The following is a 19,681-nucleotide window of genomic DNA, read 5'->3' as shown; positions in this document are numbered from 1 at the left end:
CCAGGGGGGTGAAGGAAGGGAAGGTTCTCCACCAGGGGGTGAAGGAAGGGAAGGTTCTTCCCCAGGGGGGTGAAGGAAGGGAAGGTTCTTCCCCAGGGGGGTGAAGGAAGGGAAGGTTCTTCCCCAGGGGGGTGAAGGAAGGGAAGGTTCTTCCCCAGGGGGGTGAAGGAAGGGAAGGTTCTTCCCCAGGGGGGTGAAGGAAGGGAAGGTTCTTCCCCAGGGAGGTGAAGGAAGGGAAGGTTCTTCCCCAGGGGGGTGAAGGAAGGGAAGGTTCTTCCCCAGGGGGGTGAAGGAAGGGAAGGTTCTTCCCCAGGGGGGTGAAGGAAGGGAAGGTTCTTCCCCAGGGGGGTGAAGGAAGGGAAGGTTCTTCCCCAGGGGGGTGAAGGAAGGGAAGGTTCTTCCCCAGGGGGGTGAAGGAAGGGAAGGTTCTTCCCCAGGGGGTGAAGGAAGGGAAGGTTCTTCCCCAGGGGGGTGAAGGAAGGGAAGGTTCTTCCCCAGGGGGTGAAGAAGGGAAGGTTCTCCACCAGGGGGGTGAAGGAAGGGAAGGTTCTTCCCCAGGGGAGGGAACATGAACCTTTCTATTTTTATTAAGCAAAATTGGATACATCTGCAGTGTGCTGCTGTCCTACTCTCTAATATTACTTTGTGGCAACAAAAACTCACTTTGTTTTTCCACGTCATATTCCATCACGCTGGACGGGTTTCCGTGGCCTGGTTGGTAACCCTCTCGCCTCACACGCTGAGTGTCCGTGGTTCAATCCCCGGCAGTTGTTGAAACACTGAGCGTGTTTCCTTACACCTGCTGTCCCTGGTTACCTAGCAAGCAAGTAGGTAACTGGGTGTTAGTCGACTGGTGTGGGTCACATCCTGGGGGAGACAAGATTTAAGGACTTGGGTTATCCTGGGTGGCTAACCCTCCGAGGTTAAAAATCCTAGCAAAATCTTACCTCTCATCAAGTGACAGAATGTGTCAGCCTGAGTTGAGAGAGTTTAGTAGGTCGATGTGGATATCGTCAGTCATTCCTTCATTGTTTAGTTGCTGCGCTAGTTTTAAATGTTTCGTTCAGAGAGACTATTTTATGGGTTATCTTGCGTAATTTACACGTGTTACTATGTATGATAATTTAAGTTAACCGTATGTATGTGTACCTGTACCTGAATAAACTTACTGATACACAGCAGTGACTGCCGCAGTGACTGCAGCAGTGACTGCCGCAGTGACTGCTGCAGTGACTGCAGCAGTGACTGCCGCAGTGACTGCAGCAGTGGCTGCCGCAGTGACTGTCGCAGTGACTGCAGCAGTGACAGCCGCAGTGACTGCCGCAGTGACTGCCGCAGTGACTGCAGCAGTGACAGCAGCAGTGACAGACTCACGACAGCATATCCCACACACTAAAGGAATCAAATTTACGTAATATATAGTGTAATCTTTTATTTTTATATATTACATATACGGCCAGCAGTAACAGCCTGGTTGATCAGACCCTGATCCACTATGAGGCCTGGTCTCAGACCGGGCCGCGGGGGCGTTGACCCCCTAAACCTTCTCCAGATAAACTCCAGGTAAACACATGTGTGACTGCCACTGAGGGGAGGCTCACCCTGCGGCGCGGTCCCAGAAGAGGCCTGATTGCTGGCCTGATCGATCAAGCTGTTAGTGCCAGCAGTCCAACCTGTGCCCCACACTCCGACTGATCAGGAACTGTTTCGAGGAATTTGTCGAGTTTCCCCTTGAAGACAGCTAAGGGTTTGATAGTAATGCTCCTTATGCATGGAGGGAGAGCGTTGAAGAGTCGTGGTCCTTTAACACTTATTGAGTTCTTTTTAAGTGTATTCACAGCTTCCTTCCACCATATGCCAAGCCTCATAACGACCAATCCCTCCAGAATCTTCCAGGTGCAGATTATGGTGAATCTTTCTAGCCTACGTTTTAAGAGAACAGTTCTAGGGACTTCAAGCACTCTCAGTATTGTAGGTGCTAGACTGACTTTATAAGAGCTCTGAAGGCTCTCTGTACATTTTCCAGTTCTGCAGTTTCGCCTGACTTGAAGGTGGATGTTAGTACACAGCAATAGTCCAGTCTAGAGAGAACGAGTGGCCTGAAGAGTGTCATCAGTGTCTTGGCATCTCTGGTTTGGAAGGTTCTCTATATTGAACCAATCATTGTCCTTGCAGTTGCCATAATAACTTGATGTACTCCTTCAACGTGATATCTTCTGACATTATTACTAACAGGTCTCTCACAACTGACATTCTATTGAGTAGTTTGAGTTTGTCTTGTATTCCTATCTTGTTTGTCAGTGGCCCACTGGAATACTTAGTTTATATCAGCTTGGAGACTCCCAGTGTCATCTATGGATGCCAGTCGCATTCAAATTCTAGTATCGTCTGCAAAGGATGATACAGTGCTATGATTTATGACCCTGTGTGTGTCAGATATGAAAATGAGAGAGAGAAGTGAGGCGAGTGAGGACGATAAGGTTTACCTTGGTTCTGAGACCTGGAACATGGAGGATATTATTACTCAGATTCATGCTATCTTATTCGATTTCGTAAACTAGTATGTGTTATGTCATTCTGTGATGATAATATTCCAAATCTGCTCACTGAAATTAATCCTCATGAGAGCAGGTGCCAAGGAAGACGGTGCAGATTACACCAGTGGAAACCAGGAGCACAGTCATCATATAAAGTGAGAACTCATTACGCTTAACGAATCTACCTACCTGGAGTCTACCTTAAGAATGTTCCGAGGGTCAGCGTCTCCGCTGTCCGGTCCCAGACCGGGCCTCCTAGTGGATCGACGCCTGATCAACCAGGCTGTTAATGCTGGCCACACGCAGTCCAGTGTATGGACCATAGATTTTTAACATTCTTCAAATATAAGGAGATTTACCAGCAGACCTCTGACCGCACTCCAGAGGAAGCTTGGCACGACGACATTTTCGTTGTCCATTCAAAGTCTATCAGACCAGACTGACAGACTGATACAACACTTATATAAAGAATACCTTCTGCCTGATGGGTGTGTTAATTATACAGTTTGGTTCAAACATTCCCAGTTATAACTTGTACTCCTGTACTCCTCGGAGCACTTACCCCTCAAGGGACGTTCCTTGATGCTGATGAGGGGCTTTTGATCCAGGGAATTTGATCTGTGCTCCAGTTCCTTGAACTGAGCCTGAATGTCTTCCATCTCTCCAACCCCTTCCTCAGGCGCTACATAATACCTTCAGGTAACGCTTCCCAATAATAATAATAATAATAATAATAATAATAATAATAATAATAATCTTCGGAACACAGACGAGAAAGGTACATCATAATTTACATCTGGAATATCCTAGACGAGCTGATCCCTAAATGAAATCAAATCACTCCCTACGGAAGCAAAAGACTGGGTACGTGGAGCAACATCATCCCAGTGAAAAGCAAGGGCGCTTTGTGTACACTGGTAGAAAACAGTAAGTGTCAAGGGCCCAAGGCTGTTCAAAAGTTTCCCATTATACATAAGAGGGATTACCAATAGACCCCTGGATACCTGGTTACCTGGAAGTTATTCCGGGGATCAACGCCCCCGCGGTCCGGTCCATGATCAGGCCTCCCGATGGATCAGGGCCTGATCAACTAGGCTGTTACTGCTGGCTGCACGCAGTCCAACGTACGAGCCACAGCCCGGCTGATCCGGCACTGACTTTAGGTATCTGTCCAGCTCTCTCTTGAAGGCAGCCAGGGGTTTATTGGCAATTCCCCTAATGCTTGATGGGAGGCTGTTGAACAGTCTTGGGCCCCGGACACTTATGGTGTTTTCCCTTAGTGTACCAATGGCGCCCCTACTTTTAATTGGGGGCATTTTGCATCGCCTGCCCAGTCTTTTACTTTCGTAGGGAGTGATTTCTGTGTGCAGATTTGGGACCATTCCTTCCAGGATTTTCCAAGTGTAGATTATGATATATCTCTCCCTCCTGCGTTCCAACGAGTACAAGTCAAGTGCTTCCAAGCGTTCCCAGTAGTTAAGGTGCCGTAAAGGTTCTCTGGACACTCTCTAGATCTGTAATTTCACCTTTGAACGGAGATGTTAATGTACAGCGGTATTTCAGCCTAGAGAGAACAAGTGATTTGAAAAGGATCATCATGGGCTTGGCATCTTTCGTTTTGAACGTTCTCATTATCCATCCTATCATTTTCTTTGCACTTGTGATCGTGGCACTGTTGTGATCCTTGAAAGTGAGATCCTCAGACATTACTACTCCCAGGTCCATTACATTAGTTTTCCGCTCTATTGTATGGCCGGAGTCAGTAGTATACTCTGTTCTAGTTATTATCTTCTCCAGTTTTCTTCAAGAAGGAACAGGACAGATACCTAAAGTCAGTACCTGACCAGCCGGGCTGTGGTTCGTACGTTGGTTTGCGTGCGGCCAGCAGTAACAGTCTGGTTGATGAAGCGCTGATCCACCACAAATTCTGGTCATGGACCGAGCCGCTAGGGCGTTTACTCCTTGGAACTCCCTCCAGGTAGACTCCAGGTAATATACAGGCCAGAGTGGCAGTACAGTGCAGGTGCGCCTAAAACTGCCCAGTACAAAAAATGGGACAACCACTCTTGAAAAAAAAAGAAACACATTTTCTACCCATTCACTGGCTTGCTGGTCGGATATTTACAGTGTCCTCCCTCCCTCCATTCATCCCTGCCCCTCTGCCTCTGTCCGTCTCCCTTTAAACTAGTGTGCCCCATCCTGTACCCCCTATCCCTCCACCCGTATCCATCCTTAGGCCAGCGTCCCTCCTTATTAAGCGGCTTAGATGATGGAATAAATTCTGAGGACACCAGTAAGCTTGAGGATAAAGTAGACAAGTTGATGTTCGGGTGGAAGATGTAATCCACTGTGGACAAAAGTAACGTCCTGCCGCACCCCTTTAAGGGCGATGTAAGTTTATTTAGACAAGGGTACACATAATTACAATTATCATACATAGCGTAAATTTTCTAGGATAACCCCAAGAAAAAGTCAGACACAGTGACTTATTTCCATTGGGGTTATTCATACTGGTGAAAAACTCATGATTTAAAAATTAGTCATCTTTCATATTACCCAGGCGTTGGATTACCCTTATGGCTTTAGTGCTTCCCTATAATAATAATAATAATAATAATAATAATAATAATAATAATAATAATAATAATAATAATGCAGCGTCCTTCCTGGTCTAAGGGCGAGAAAATAACTTAAGCACCTATAACTAAATCATTTCATATTTAATGAGAGCCAGTACAAGAAGAGAGAGACTAGAGTTATATTAACAAAAATTTTGTTGTAAGGCAGAAGTGTGAGCTTGACTTCATATTAACACGTATAAGTTACACAAGTCCCAAACTTATATCCAAGTTTATTTATGGTTAGTAAGGCAGCATTTGCATAATGTTCGCAGTTCTAGCCTCGGTGTTACAGAATGGAGTAAATATGCTGGAAAACATACAGGGAATATCTATATCAAAACATTTTCTTAGAATGGATGGTGTAGTATTCAGGGTTAGGTCCGGTTACAAGTACAGGTTGGTATATATGATCAGACTATATGCAAAGTATACAGTAACTTTATAGTGACCTTCTTGTACACCGTCTGCTTCTCACTTATATACGAATACAAAGATATATAAACATTTCCAGGTGCTTTATTAACGAAAATGTGTCAGAAGATCTGGGATAATATCCTTAATATCACTATAAAAGCTGAAAGTAACATTGTACAAATAATAAAACGCAAATAGTGTATACCAGAGTGCTTCAACAGGCCTAGTTGGTAATGTTTTGTGTAAGCAGATGGTGCGGTCCTCTCCTTGCCCTCCCCTCACAGAAAGAACATGGCGTCCACAATACACCAGATAAATAAACCCCTTTTGAAGTGCGTAGAATGAAGGGAAAGAGGCATGAGGTGTTCAAATATATATTAGGCATGCATATGTATGGTATACAATACCGGCATAATTAAAAGGGATATACTGTAAGGTGGTGAAATTATTCCATAAGGACACCACTGGAAATAAATACTCTGACTATGTATGATGATTGTACTTATGTGTACCTGTACTTAAATACGCTTACTAACTTTAAACAATGGATTCAGGTAGGAAAAAAAGAGATTTAGACACGCGGGAAATTATTGGTGTGTCAGTTGAGTTGTAGGTGAGTGAGATAAAGTGGTTCACAGCGTCATGGTAGCTTTAAAAATACATTAGAGAGGTACGTGAGTGGGAATGGGTGGGTGTGAGTAGGCCCTGCTTTGTAGGGGCCAGTAAGCCTACTGCAGTGTTTTGGTCCCTGTGTCCCTCCTTTCCCCCTCCTTCCCCCCTCCTTTCCCCCACCCGTCTCTTTCAAAGCTTGGACCCTTCCTAAATCCAGCTGCTTCCCTCTCTACCTCCCTCCCTGCTACTGGTCCATCTCCCTTCCCCCCTCCCACCCTCCACCCACTACCACCACAGGAATTAGAACACAAGAAAGCCTTACCACAATCCCCGCCCTACTCATTTTACCACTTGTTGGGCTCTCGCTTTCTCTGCTTTTTCTTCTTCCATTCCTCTGTTTCCTTCCTCACCATCCTTCCTTCGTTTATCTCACTGCCTCCATTTTGTTTTGGCTATCCTATGTAATTTGCACATGAGTTACTATGGAGAACAATTGTAATCATCCAACATTTGTGTAATTGTACCTAAATAAACGTTGTTACTTGTTCTGACCTTGGTTAATGTTGTCGAGGCTGGGTCACTTTCCCGTGGTGGTGATGACACCTCAGCCGCCTCACTACCTACCAATTCAGTAACCTATTTTTTTTAGCTTGTATGTCTGAAGGATGTTTACGGGGGTCAACACGCCAGGTGTTATTACTGGAGGCACGCGCTCCTACATATGAACCACAGCCCGGCTGATGAGGAACTGATTTGAGTGACTTTTCAATATGGCTAGAGGTCTATTGGCAATCCCCCCATATGTAGGATGGGAAACTGTTGAGAAGTCTTGGGCACCTTACACTTGCTGTGTTATATCTTAGTGTATTCACTGACCCTCTGTTTTCTAGTATACTGAACCTTTTGCTTTCCTAAGGAGTGATTTCCAGGTGCAGATTTGGGATCAATCCCTTCAGGATTTTCCAGGTGTAAATTATGGTGCATCGGTCGCCTGTATTCCAAGTAATGAAAGTCTTAAGACTTAAAACGTTGAGTGAAAGTTCCCTCGACACTCTCTAGATCTGGGGCGATTTACCCTTTTGTCAGTTTTTTTTTCTTGTAGTCAATGACTTGGAACGAGCTGCGGATAAGGTTAAGCTCGCCACTAGGACTAGAAGTGACTTGTATTGTGATTATGTTTTCTGTAATATAATAGTTAATAAAATTTACTAGAGTATTTTGGTAAACTCACTATTTATTAGCTCCTAATGATGTTCTTGTTAAATTTGTAAAAACATACCCTGATGACTGAGTGGTGGTTCGGACCAGTGGGTATGTATGTCTCAACTTCTGTTTGCTTGTGGTCTGAGTTTGCTGTCCTCCGCACTAATATGTTCGGCACCAGATCCTCAGTATTCGTCAGTATAAGGTCCAGGGTATTCATTAGTCTGGTCGGCTCAGCTACGTATGTGCTGGCATAAGACGGTTTAATTGGTGAGTGTGAGTAGTTCACCTGAGACTGTGCATCCAGACTGGATCCTGGGATTCTTGATCTGCTATTACAGTCTTTGCTGTCTTCAGTTGGAGTCTCCACTCAGTAGGATGTTTTGGGTCGGGTTTGATAGGTTCTTGAGACAATACTCGATTTGTATTAGTTGGCCTCTGAACTCTTAGAAAGTTGTGGCTGGTGATTCATGTACGGGTACGATAACTAGATAATGATCTTCAATTCTAATCGCCAAAACTTCGACTCTTAACGCTCTGGGAAAGGGCTCTTAATCCAGGGACGGGTTTAGCGCTCCCCCATAATAATAAATATTATTCCAAGGAACTGCAACATTCTTCCTCCTTGGATCAAACTTTTCCACTACGGGTTTAGCACTTTCCCTCGAATATAATAATAATAATAATAATAATAATGCGTTAAAAGTAGTGAATAACCAAATGGTTCTCTCTCTCTCTCTCTCTCTCTCTCTCTCTCTCTCTCTCTCTCTCTCTCTCTCTCTCTCTCTCTCTCTCCTCTCCTTCCTTCCCTCTTTATGATTTTTGACACCTTGTGTGGTTCTTTCTTCCCTTCGTTTTCATTCGCTTTCCTTCTTTCGTTTTCATTTTTCTTCATTTTCATATTTTTCCTTTTTCATCTCTCACCATCTTTTTTATCTTTCACCATCTTTTTCAACTTTCACCATCTTTTTCAACTTTCACCATCTTTTTCAACTTTCACCATCTTTTTCAACTTTCACCATCTTTTTCAACTTTCACCATCTTTTTCATCTCTCACCATCTTTTTCATCTTTCACCATCTTTTTCATCTCTCACCATCTTTTTCAACTTTCACCATCTTTTTCAACTTTCACCATCTTTTTCATCTTTCACCATCTTTTTCATCTTTCACCATCTTTTGCAACTTTCACCATCTTTTTCATCTCTCACCATCTTTTTCAACTTTCACCATCTTTTTCATATTTCACCATCTTTTTCATATTTCACCATCTTTTTCATATTTCACCATCTTTTTCATCTTTTTTCGTCTTTTTCATCTCTCACCATCTTTTTCAACTTTCACCATCTTTTTCATATTTCACCATCTTTTTCATATTTCACCATCTTTTTCATCTTTTTTCGTCTTTTTCATCTCTCACCATCTTTTTCAACTTTCACCATCTTTTTCAACTTTCACCATCTTTTTCATCTCTCACCATCTTTTTCAACTTTCACCATCTTTTTCATCTCTCACCATCTTTTTCAACTTTCACCATCTTTTTCATATTTCACCATCTTTTTCATATTTCACCATCTTTTTCATCTTTTTTCGTCTTTTTCATCTCTCACCATCTTTTTCAACTTTCACCATCTTTTTCATCTCTCACCATCTTTTTCAACTTTCACCATCTTTTTCATATTTCACCATCTTTTTCATATTTCACCATCTTTTTCATATTTCACCATCTTTTTCATCTTTTTTCGTCTTTTTCATCTCTCACCATCTTTTTCAACTTTCACCATCTTTTTCAACTTTCACCATCTTTTTCATCTCTCACCATCTTTTTCAACTTTCACCATCTTTTTCATCTCTCACCATCTTTTTCAACTTTCACCATCTTTTTCATATTTCACCATCTTTTTCATATTTCACCATCTTTTTCATCTTTTTTCGTCTTTTTCATCTCTCACCATCTTTTTCATCTTTCACCATCTTTTTCAACTTTCACCATCTTTTTCATATTTCACCATCTTTTTCAACTTTCACCATCTTTTTCAACTTTCACCATCTTTTTCATCTCTCACCATCTTTTTCATCTCTCACCATCTTTTTCATCTTTCACCATCTTTTTCAACTTTCACCATCTTTTTCATATTTCACCATCTTTTTCAACTTTCACCATCTTTTTCAACTTTCACCATCTTTTTCATCTCTCACCATCTTTTTCATCTCTCACCATCTTTTTCATCTTTCACCATCTTTTTCATCTCTCACCATCTTTTTCATCTCTCACCATCTTTTTCATCTCTCACCATCTTTTTCATCTCTCACCATCTTTTTCAACTTTCACCATCTTTTTCATCTCTCACCATCTTTTTCAACTTTCACCATCTTTTTCATCTCTCACCATCTTTTTCAACTTTCACCATCTTTTTCAACTTTCACCATCTTTTTCATCTCTCACCATCTTTTTCAACTTTCACCATCTTTTTCATCTCTCACCATCTTTTTCATCTCTCACCATCTTTTTCATCTCTCACCATCTTTTTCATCTTTTTTCGTCTTTCTCATCATAGGTGATTTTGTTTTTCTCTTTCAATTACTTTTTACCTTCCGTCTTAATTTCCCTTTAATCCAGCTATTCCTTTCTTTTTTCCTCTCTCATTCCCCCCTTCCCTTCCATTTTCCTCTTCCCGGGGAGTTTAACCCTCTCTCTCTCTCTCTCTCTCTCTCTCTCTCTCTCTCTCTCTCTCTCTCTCTCTCTCTTAATTATTATTTATCGCGTCATGTCTCTCTTCCCTCATTTCTTCCTTTGATGTTAATTATCGTAAATTAGAGCAATTAATGGGATTTCTTTTTCCTTAGTCATTAACAATTTATTCCTTCCGTTTCTCTGTTTATTCTTCCCTTGTTTATCCCTTCCCAGGTTTTTATGTTATCTGTGTTTTCCTGTTCTTCGTTGTTTATCAAGTCTGTGGTTTCTCTTTTTATATTTTTCTCTTGTAATTATCTTTATCCCCGCTTACCCTCATTTATATTCGTATTCCAGGTATCCCCTGCCTGGGTATCCTTGTTTTATCTGCTGGTATCCCAGGTATCCCCTGCCTGGGTATCCTTGTTTTATCTGCTGGTATCCCAGGTATCCCCTGCCTGGGTATCCTTGTTTTATCTTTCTGGTAAACCAGGTATCCCCTGCCTGGGTATCTTTGTTTTATCTTGCTGGTATATCAGGTATCCCCTGCCTGGGAATCCTTGTTTCATCTTGCTGGTAACCCAGGTATCTCCTGCCTGGGTATCCTTGTTTTATCTTGCGGGTATCCCCTGCCTGGGTATCTCTCTCTCTCTCTCTCTCTCTCTCTCTCTCTCTCTCTCTAAGATCATCTTGTTTTTCGACGATTGTTACCAGCTACGGTATTGTGAGGTTTTTATCTTGTAGGTTACCTGTAGTGACTTTATGATGTTGTGAGGTTTTTACCCTAGTCAGGTCCCAGCCAGGTCTTCTGGTTTTAGATTTATAATAATAGGTTTTTTTTATATCGTAGCGTGTCTTTGTAAATTACCTGGGATAACCCAGTGCTGTCTAAAAAGTTGACATGAGAAGATATAGCGAGCTTTTACGGTCTCGTGACCTAAAGCTCTAGTGAGCTGGTCATTGAGACCAGTGTTAGGAGCCAGGGAGAGACCACGGTCTCGTGACCAAGAGGTCTCGTGAGCTGGTCATTGAGACCAGTGTCAGGAGCCAGGGAGAGACCACGGTCTCGTGACCAAGAGGTCTCGTGAGCTGGTCATTGAGACCAGTGTGAGGAGCAAGGGAGAGACCACGGTCTCGTGACCAAAAGGTCTAGTGACCTGGTCACTGAGACCAGTGTGAGGACCAAGGGAGAGACCACGGTCTCGTGACCAAAAGGTCTAATGAGCTGGTCACTGAGACCAGTGTGAGGAGCAAGGGAGAGACCACGGTCTCGTGACCAAAAGGTCTAGTGAGCTGGTCACTGAGACCAGTGTGAGGAGCAAGGGAGAGACCACGGTCTCGTGACCAAAAGGTCTAGTGAGCTGGTCACTGAGACCAGTGTCAGGAGACATTTGCTCGTTGTCTCTAGGATAACATCTGCCACTTCCTTTTTGCTGTTTTTCTTACTGTTTTGCCGTTGTCTTCTGTTGGTGTTATTACGATGCATTAGTCTCCTATGGTTCCCATTTTTTCATTGTTCCTGTTTGTCTGTATTTCTCTTACGTTTATTTTTATGTATATTTTGTCTGTAAATTTCCACTTGCCTCCTCCTCCTCATCTTCCTCCCCATAGTCTTTCTTTCTCATTTCCTTTTTGCTGCTCATTTATCTCTGTTTCCACTCATCCTGTTCTCTCTCTCTTTATCCTCACTCCATTCTCTTCTCTCTCCTCCTTACCCCATCCTTTTCTCTCGTTTTATTTGCTTCCCATCGACTTAATCCTCTTCATCGCCTGTTCTGTTATCGGTCTCCTTCCCTCCCCACTCCCTCTCCCTACCCACAATGCACCACGCCTGTTTCTTCGTGTTGCACTAATATAAAATCGCTTGTGAGGTCAGAACATACAGGAGATTGAAACAGCTTAAATCTACGCTTGAGGCTCACTGATGTGCCCAGCTTGGGAAGAAACATGGCTTGTAAACCAAGCTGCCCAGTTTATGTGGCATTTGTAGCTGAGTGGGTAAAAGCGTCACTTGAGAACCTTGCCCGTGTCCCTGTAGTGGGATCGAGTCCTGCTGACTGCGATCTTTCTCTGTATATACCAGCCTTTTTCTGCATAGTGCATTGAGCTTTGCTCAGACCTCTCTTAACACAAGTTATACCATGAATTAATGAAAGATCCTGGACTTCACCTTACGAAAGCAGACAAAATAAATGCTATAGTAATTATGGACAAGGTAGATATAGAGGAAAAACAACACATGAGAACTGGCGTGCCCCTTAAAAGCGTATCGCTTCTGGTGTATTACGGGTATGTCAAGTGCCTGAGACCTGTCTGTCTACTGTGGCTACTGTAAACTTGCGTCCACCAGCTACGACACCTTCAAGAGTTTCTTTCCAGCATAGCTGAGTTGAGGGTATCCTTAAGTGTTCCATTAAGAGGTAGATGTGGTCTTTATTTGGGAGGGAGAGAGGAAGGAAGGGAAGGAGAGAGAGAGAGAGAGAGAGAGAGAGAGAGAGAGAGAGAGAGAGAGAGGGCGTTACGTGCTTCCTATCTCCCTCTTCAGCGTCTTCTTCCTTCGTGCGTTGTGGTTCCTTTCTTTCTTTTACATTCTTTTCTTTCTCTTGTGCTAACCCTTCTGGATCTTGTTTTGCTGGTCTTCCTCTAGTGTTCCATTTCCTCCTCTCGTGTTTCCCTCCGTTCTTCCATCGTCTTGTCCTCTCCTCTCCTCCGCATCTCCTTTCCGGCCACTGTTTTTAGTGCACTTAAAGTGCCCTGCCTCTTGCTATATCCACTTGGTAAGTAGGCTGTATCCCCTCGTTCCCACCCATATCCTCCTACCACTTTCCTCCCCCACTCCATCACCACACCCCATCTCCCCATCACCACACCCCATCTCCCCATCACCACACCCCATCTCCCCATCACCACACCCCATCTTCCCATCACCACACCTCATCTTCCCATCACCACACCCCATCTCCCCATCACCACACCCCATCTCCCCATCACCACACCCATCTCCCCATCACCACACCCCATCTTCCCATCACCACACCCCATCTCCCCATCACCACACCCCATCTCCCCATCACCACACCCCATCTCCCCATCACCACACCCCATCTCCCCATCACCACACCCCATCTCCCTATCACCACACCTCCCCATCACAAGATCTAATCACCTTAATACACGAGAAAATAATCCATCATTATACCTGGTGTGGAGAGACGTAAATATCACAGCTTAGAACATAACGTTCAGTGTTTTAACCAGGAAGCCAGCGCAAGGCTTTGGTCACCTCACCGAAACTTCGGTCACTCACCAGTCATTATCTTGCTGTTTCAAATACACATTTAGCAGGTGTTGTTTATATACGACGTTTCGCCCACGGTGAGACTTTATTACCCCACAGTGGGGCTTTATTACCCACATTGCGGTTTTATTACACACATTGGGGTTTTATTACCCACAGTGGGGTTTTATTACCCACAGTGGGGTTTTATTACTCACAGTGGGGTTTTATTACCCACAGTGGGGTTTTATTACCCACAGTGGGGTTTTATTACCCCACAGTGGGGTTTTATTACCCACAGTGGGGTTTTATTACTCACAGTGGGGTTTTATTACCCACAGTGGGGTTTTATTACCCACAGTGGGGTTTTATTACTCACAGTGGGGTTTTATTACCCACAGTGGGGTTTTATTACTCACAGTGGGGTTTTATTACCCACAGTGGGGTTTTATTACCCACAGTGGGGTTTTATTACTCACAGTGGGGTTTTATTACTCACAGTGGGGTTTTATTACCCACAGTGGGGTTTTATTACTCACAGTGGGGTTTTATTACCCACAGTGGGGTTTTATTACCCACAGTGGGGTTTTATTACCCACAGTGGGGTTTTATTACCCACAGTGGGGTTTTATTACTCACAGTGGGGTTTTATTAACCACAGTGGGGTTTTATTACTCACAGTGGGGTTTTATTACTCACAGTGGGGTTTTATTACCCACAGTGGGGTTTTATTACTCACAGTGGGGTTTTATTACTCACAGTGGGGCTTTATTACTCACAGTGGGGCTTTATTACTCACAGTGTGGCTTTATTACTCACAGTGGGGTTTTATTACCCACAGTGGGGTTTTATTACTCACAGTGGGGTTTTATTACTCACAGTGTGGCTTTATTACCCACAGTGTGGCTTTATTACCCACAGTGTGGCTTTATTACTCACAGTGGGGCTTTATTACTCACAGTGGGGTTTTATTACTCACAGTGGGGCTTTATTACTCACAGTGGGGTTTTATTACTCACAGTGGGGTTTTATTACCCACAGTGGGGTTTTATTACTCACAGTGTGGCTTTATTACTCACAGTGGGGCTTTATTACTCACAGTGGGGTTTTATTACCCACAGTGGGGCTTTATTACTCACAGTGGGGCTTTATTACTCACAGTGGGGCTTTATTACTCACAGTGGGGCTTTATTACTAACAGTGTGGCTTTATTACCCACAGTGTGGCTTTATTACCCACAGTGTGGCTTTATTACTCACAGTGGGGCTTTATTACTAACAGTGTGGCTTTATTACTCACAGTGGGGCTTTATTACTAACAGTGTGGCTTTATTACTCACAGTGGGGCTTTATTACTCACAGTGGGGCTTCATTACTCACAGTGGGGTTTTATTACTCACAGTGGGGCTTTATTACTCACAGTGGGGCTTTATTACTAACAGTGTGGCTTTATTACCCACAGTGTGGCTTTATTACCCACAGTGTGGCTTTATTACTCACAGTGGGGCTTTATTACTAACAGTGTGGCTTTATTACTCACAGTGGGGCTTTATTACTAACAGTGTGGCTTTATTACTCACAGTGGGGCTTTATTACCCACAGTGGGGCTTCATTACTCACAGTGGGGTTTTATTACTCACAGTGGGGCTTTATTACTCACGGTGGGGTTTTATTACTCACAGTGGGGCTTTATTACTCACGGTGGGGCTTTATTACTCACAGTGGGGCTTTATTACTCACAGTGGGGTTTTATTACTCACGGTGGGGCTTTATTACTCACAGTGGGGCTTTATTACTCACAGTGGGGTTTTATTACTCACAGTGGGGTTTTATTACTCACAGTGGGGTTTTATTACTCACAGTGGGGTTTTATTACTCACAGTGGGGCTTTATTACCCACAGTGGGGCTTTATTACCCACAGTGGGGCTTTATTACCCACAGTGGGGCTTTATTACTCACAGTGGGGCTTTATTACTCACAGTGGGGCTTTATTACTCACAGTGGGGCTTTATTACTCACAGTGGGGCTTTATTACTCACAGTGGGGCTTTATTAAACAGTGGGGCTTTATTACTCACAGTGGGGCTTTATTACTCACAGTTTGGCTTTATTACCCAGAGTGGGGCTTTATTACTCACAGTGGGGCTTTATTAAACAGTGGGGCTTTATTACTCACAGTGGGGCTTTATTAAACAGTGGGGCTTTATTACCCACAGTGGGGCTTTATTACCCACAGTGGGGCTTTATTACCCACAGTGGGGCTTTATTACCCACAGTGGGGCTTTATTACCCACAGTGGGGCTTTATTACCCACAGTGGGGCTTTATTACCCACAGTGGGGCTTTATTACCCACAGTGGGGCTTTATTACCCACAGTGGGGCTTTATTACCCACAGTGGGGCTTTATTACCCACAGTGGGGCTTTATTACCCACAGTGGGGCTTTATTACCCACAGTGGGGCTTTATTACCCACAGTGGGGCTTTATTACCCACAGTGGGGCTTTATTACCCACAGTGGGGCTTTATTACCCACAGTGGGGCTTTATTACCCACAGTGGGGCTTTATTACCCACAGTGGGGCTTTATTACCCACAGTGGGGCTTTATTACCCACAGTGGGGCTTTATTACTCAACGTGGCTTTGCCAAGTACAGGTCTTTACTTCTTGTTGACGGTATTGTGGGTACGACCTTTACCTGGAGGTTACCTGGAGGTTATTCCGGGGATCAGCGCCCCCGCGGCCCGGTCCACGGCCAGGCCTCCCGGTGGATCAGGGCCTGATCAACCAGGCTGTTACTGCTGTCCAACGTACGAACCACAGCCCGGCTGATCCGGGACTGACTCTAGGTATCTGTTTATTGGTAATTCCCCTTATGCTTGGTGGGAGGCTGTTGAACAGTCTTGGGCCCCGGACACTTAAGAGAGAGAGAGAGAGAGAATTATCTTCTTGAACTCTAATAATTATCTTCAAGTACTCTAATAACTATCAGTACTCTAATAATTAGAGCTTAAGCCCTCAGGGGCTCCTATAAAGTGCCTGTCCTCACATAATCGTAATTTTCAGTTATTCAGTTAATAATTACCGCTTAAAATCGTCTCGTTGCTGACACTGTATCATCTCAGCTGGTTAGCGATGTAGTTGACGTAGTTAACGACGTACTTAACGATGTAGTTAACGACGTAGTTAACGTAGTTAACTATGTAGTTAACGACGTAGTTAACGACGTAGTTAATGATGTAGTTAACGGCGTAGTTAACGACGTAGTTAACGATGTAGTTAACGACGTAGTTAACGACATTATTAACCACGTAGTTAACGACGCAGTTAACGATGTAGTTAACGACGTAATTAACGACGTAGTTAACGACGTAGTTAACGACGCAGTTAACGACGTAGTTAACGACGTAGTTAGCGATGTAGTTAACGACGTAGTTAACGACGCAGTTAACGACATAGTTAACGAAGTAATTAACGACGTAGTTAACGACGTAGTTAACGACGTAGTTAACGATGTAGTTAACGATGTAGTTAACGACGTAGTTAACGACGTAGTTAACGACATTATTTACCACGTAGTTAACGACGCAGTTAACGATGTAGTTAACGACGTAATAAACGACGTAGTTAACGACGTAGTTAACGATGTAGTTAACGACGTAGTTAACGACGTAGTTAACGACGTAGTTAACGACATTATTTACCACGTAGTTAACGACGCAGTTAACGATGTAGTTAACGACGTAGTTAACGACGTAGTTAACGACGTAGTTAACGACATTATTTACCACGTAGTTAACGACGCAGTTAACGATGTAGTTAACGACGTAGTTAACGACGTAGTTAACGACGTAGTTAACGACATTATTAACCACGTAGTTAACGACGCAGTTAACGACGTAGTTAACGACATAATTAAGAAGTCTTCGTTTTTTTAATATCGTCACAAATTTAAGCTCAGAATTCCGCTCTTTTACATTTTTATGATTTTAACCTTTTTTTTTTTTTTTTTTTTTTTTTTTTTTTTTTTTTTGATCGTAAGTTTGAATAAGAGGAAAAAATTGCATACTTTTTTTTGAGGTTATTAATGTGCCGAGAAAATAGTTTTCCCTTTTTTCTGTGATGCACTTTTCCGTTTTCTGTGATTGATTCACTTTTACGTTTTCTATGATTGATTCACTTTTACGTTTTTTGTGATTGATTCACTTTTACGTTTTCTATGATTGATTCACTTTTACGTTTTTTGTGATTGATTCACTTTTACGTTTTCTATGATTGATTCACTTTTACGTTTTCTATGATTGATTCACTTTTCCGTTTTCTGTGGTGACTAGCAAGCTCATTTTTTTCCGTTTTCTGTGATGACTAGCAAATTTATTTTTCCGTTTTCTGTATAATCAAACTCATTTTTCCCTTTTTCTATGATAATCACCAAGCTCATTTTCCCGTTTTCTATAATCATTGCAAAACCACCGAATCAGGTTTCCCCGTTTTCTATGATAATCACCATTATCACTTGACCATTTTTCAGTGATCTTAATCCTGTATGACCCATGTGGGTTTAGAGCTTAGTTATGATTATTATAATAATCTTCACTCAGATAATACCTGCTTCCCATTTTCTGTGGTCACAGAAAACGTTGAAGGGGAGGCTCTCACAAAATGGGTTACTGATGTTCAACGAGTAACAGCAAAAGCAGACTTTTATCCCAGGCTAACTACCTACTAAATTTATATATTCTCACATTTGCATATATCTCCTCTCTCTCTCTCTCTCTCTCTCTCTCTCTCTCTCTCTCTCTCTCTCTCTCTCTCTCTCTGTTGTTGCACTGTACTACAGTGTTTCACTGTACTACAGTGTTTCACTGTACTGCAGTGTTTGTTGCACTGTACTACAGTGTTTCACTGTACTGCAGTGTTTGTTGCACTGTACTACAGTGTTTCACTGTGCTACAGTGTTTGTTTCACTGTACTACAGTTTTTCACTGTACTGCAGTGTTTGTTTCACTGTACTACAGTGTTTCACTGTACTACAGTGTTGAACTGTACTACAGTGTTGAACTGTACTACAGTGTTGAACTGTACTGCAGTGTTTCACTGTACTGCAGTGTTTCACTGTACTACAGTGTTGAACTGTACTACAGTGTTGAACTGTACTACAGTGTTGAACTGTACTGCAGTGTTTCACTGTACTACAGTGTTGAACTGTACTGCAGTGTTTCACTGTACTACAGTTTTTCACTGTACTGCAGTGTTTGTTTCACTGTACTACAGTGTTTCACTGTACTACAGTGTTGAACTGTACTACAGTGTTTCACTGTACTGCAGTGTTTGTTGCACTGTACTACAGTGTTTCACTGTACTACAGTGTTTCACTGTACTGCAGTGTTTGTTGCACTGTACTACAGTGTTTCACTGTACTACAGTGTTTCACTGTGCTACAGTGTTTCACTGTACTACAGTGTTTGTTTCACTGTGCTACAGTGTTTCACTGTACTACAGTGTTTGTTTCACTGTGCTACAGTGTTTCACTGTACTACAGTGTTTGTTTCACTGTGCTACAGTGTTTCACTGTACTACAGTGTTTGTTGCACTGTACTACAGTTTCACTGTACTACAGTGTTTGTTTCACTGTACTACAGTTTTTCACTGTACTGCAGTGTTTGTTTCACTGTACTACAGTGTTTCACTGTACTACAGTGTTTCACTGTAGCACAGAACTTTCAGAATATATCACGGAGGCAGTGATGGTGTCCAGGAAGACTCGCTATCGAGTCTCGCAAGTTAACAAGTTTTTCCCCTCGCAAGTTAAGTGAAGTTTTCCCCTCGGAAGCAAGGAGGGGGGGGGGCAAGTTTTACACGGAGAAGCTTAGGAAAAAAAATTTTCCTTCGGAAGCTAGGAAAAGTTACACCCCCTCCAACCCACCCCCGAAAAATATTTGATTTTTTTTTCTATCTGGAAGTTTTTTGGGAAAAGTTTTTTTTTTCACCTGAAAAAAAGAACTAGGGCAAGAATGAAGTGAAAGTTTCCCTTCACAAGCATGAGGAAAGTTCCCTCCCACCACCTGTGGGGTGTTGCTCTTCAAACTTGAAGGGGATGTAGCCTAGGGAACCTCAAAAAGTCACTTTGTTGTTGCCCATCCAGATGTCAGAGGTTATGGAGAGAAACCGTGGGAGGTAGAGAGAGAGAGAGAGAGAGAAAGAGAGAGTGGGAGAGAAGTGTGGGTGATAATCCTGAGTGCACATTATTACACACACACACCCGGGTTGTTCCATTGCTACCTACCTGGTGATGTTCTGACTGTAGGGTGAGTTTTGCATCTACTGTATTATAACTGTCAGTTGGGA

At 43.0% G+C, this 19,681-nt stretch overlaps 1 protein-coding gene across 2 annotated transcripts in view; it reads left to right on the top strand.

Moving 5' to 3' along the window:
- The window catches only part of LOC138852624 (uncharacterized), a 356,307-nt gene that overhangs the window by 104,560 nt on the left and 232,066 nt on the right, over nucleotides 1–19,681 (top strand). The gene's annotated exons all lie outside the window — the stretch shown is intronic.

Source organism: Cherax quadricarinatus, chromosome 13 (assembly GCF_038502225.1).
Source record: "Cherax quadricarinatus isolate ZL_2023a chromosome 13, ASM3850222v1, whole genome shotgun sequence".
Lineage (NCBI taxonomy): Eukaryota > Metazoa > Arthropoda > Malacostraca > Decapoda > Parastacidae > Cherax > Cherax quadricarinatus.
Note: the sequence above shows the minus strand (reverse complement) of the source record. Positions and strands in the feature narration are given on the sequence as shown.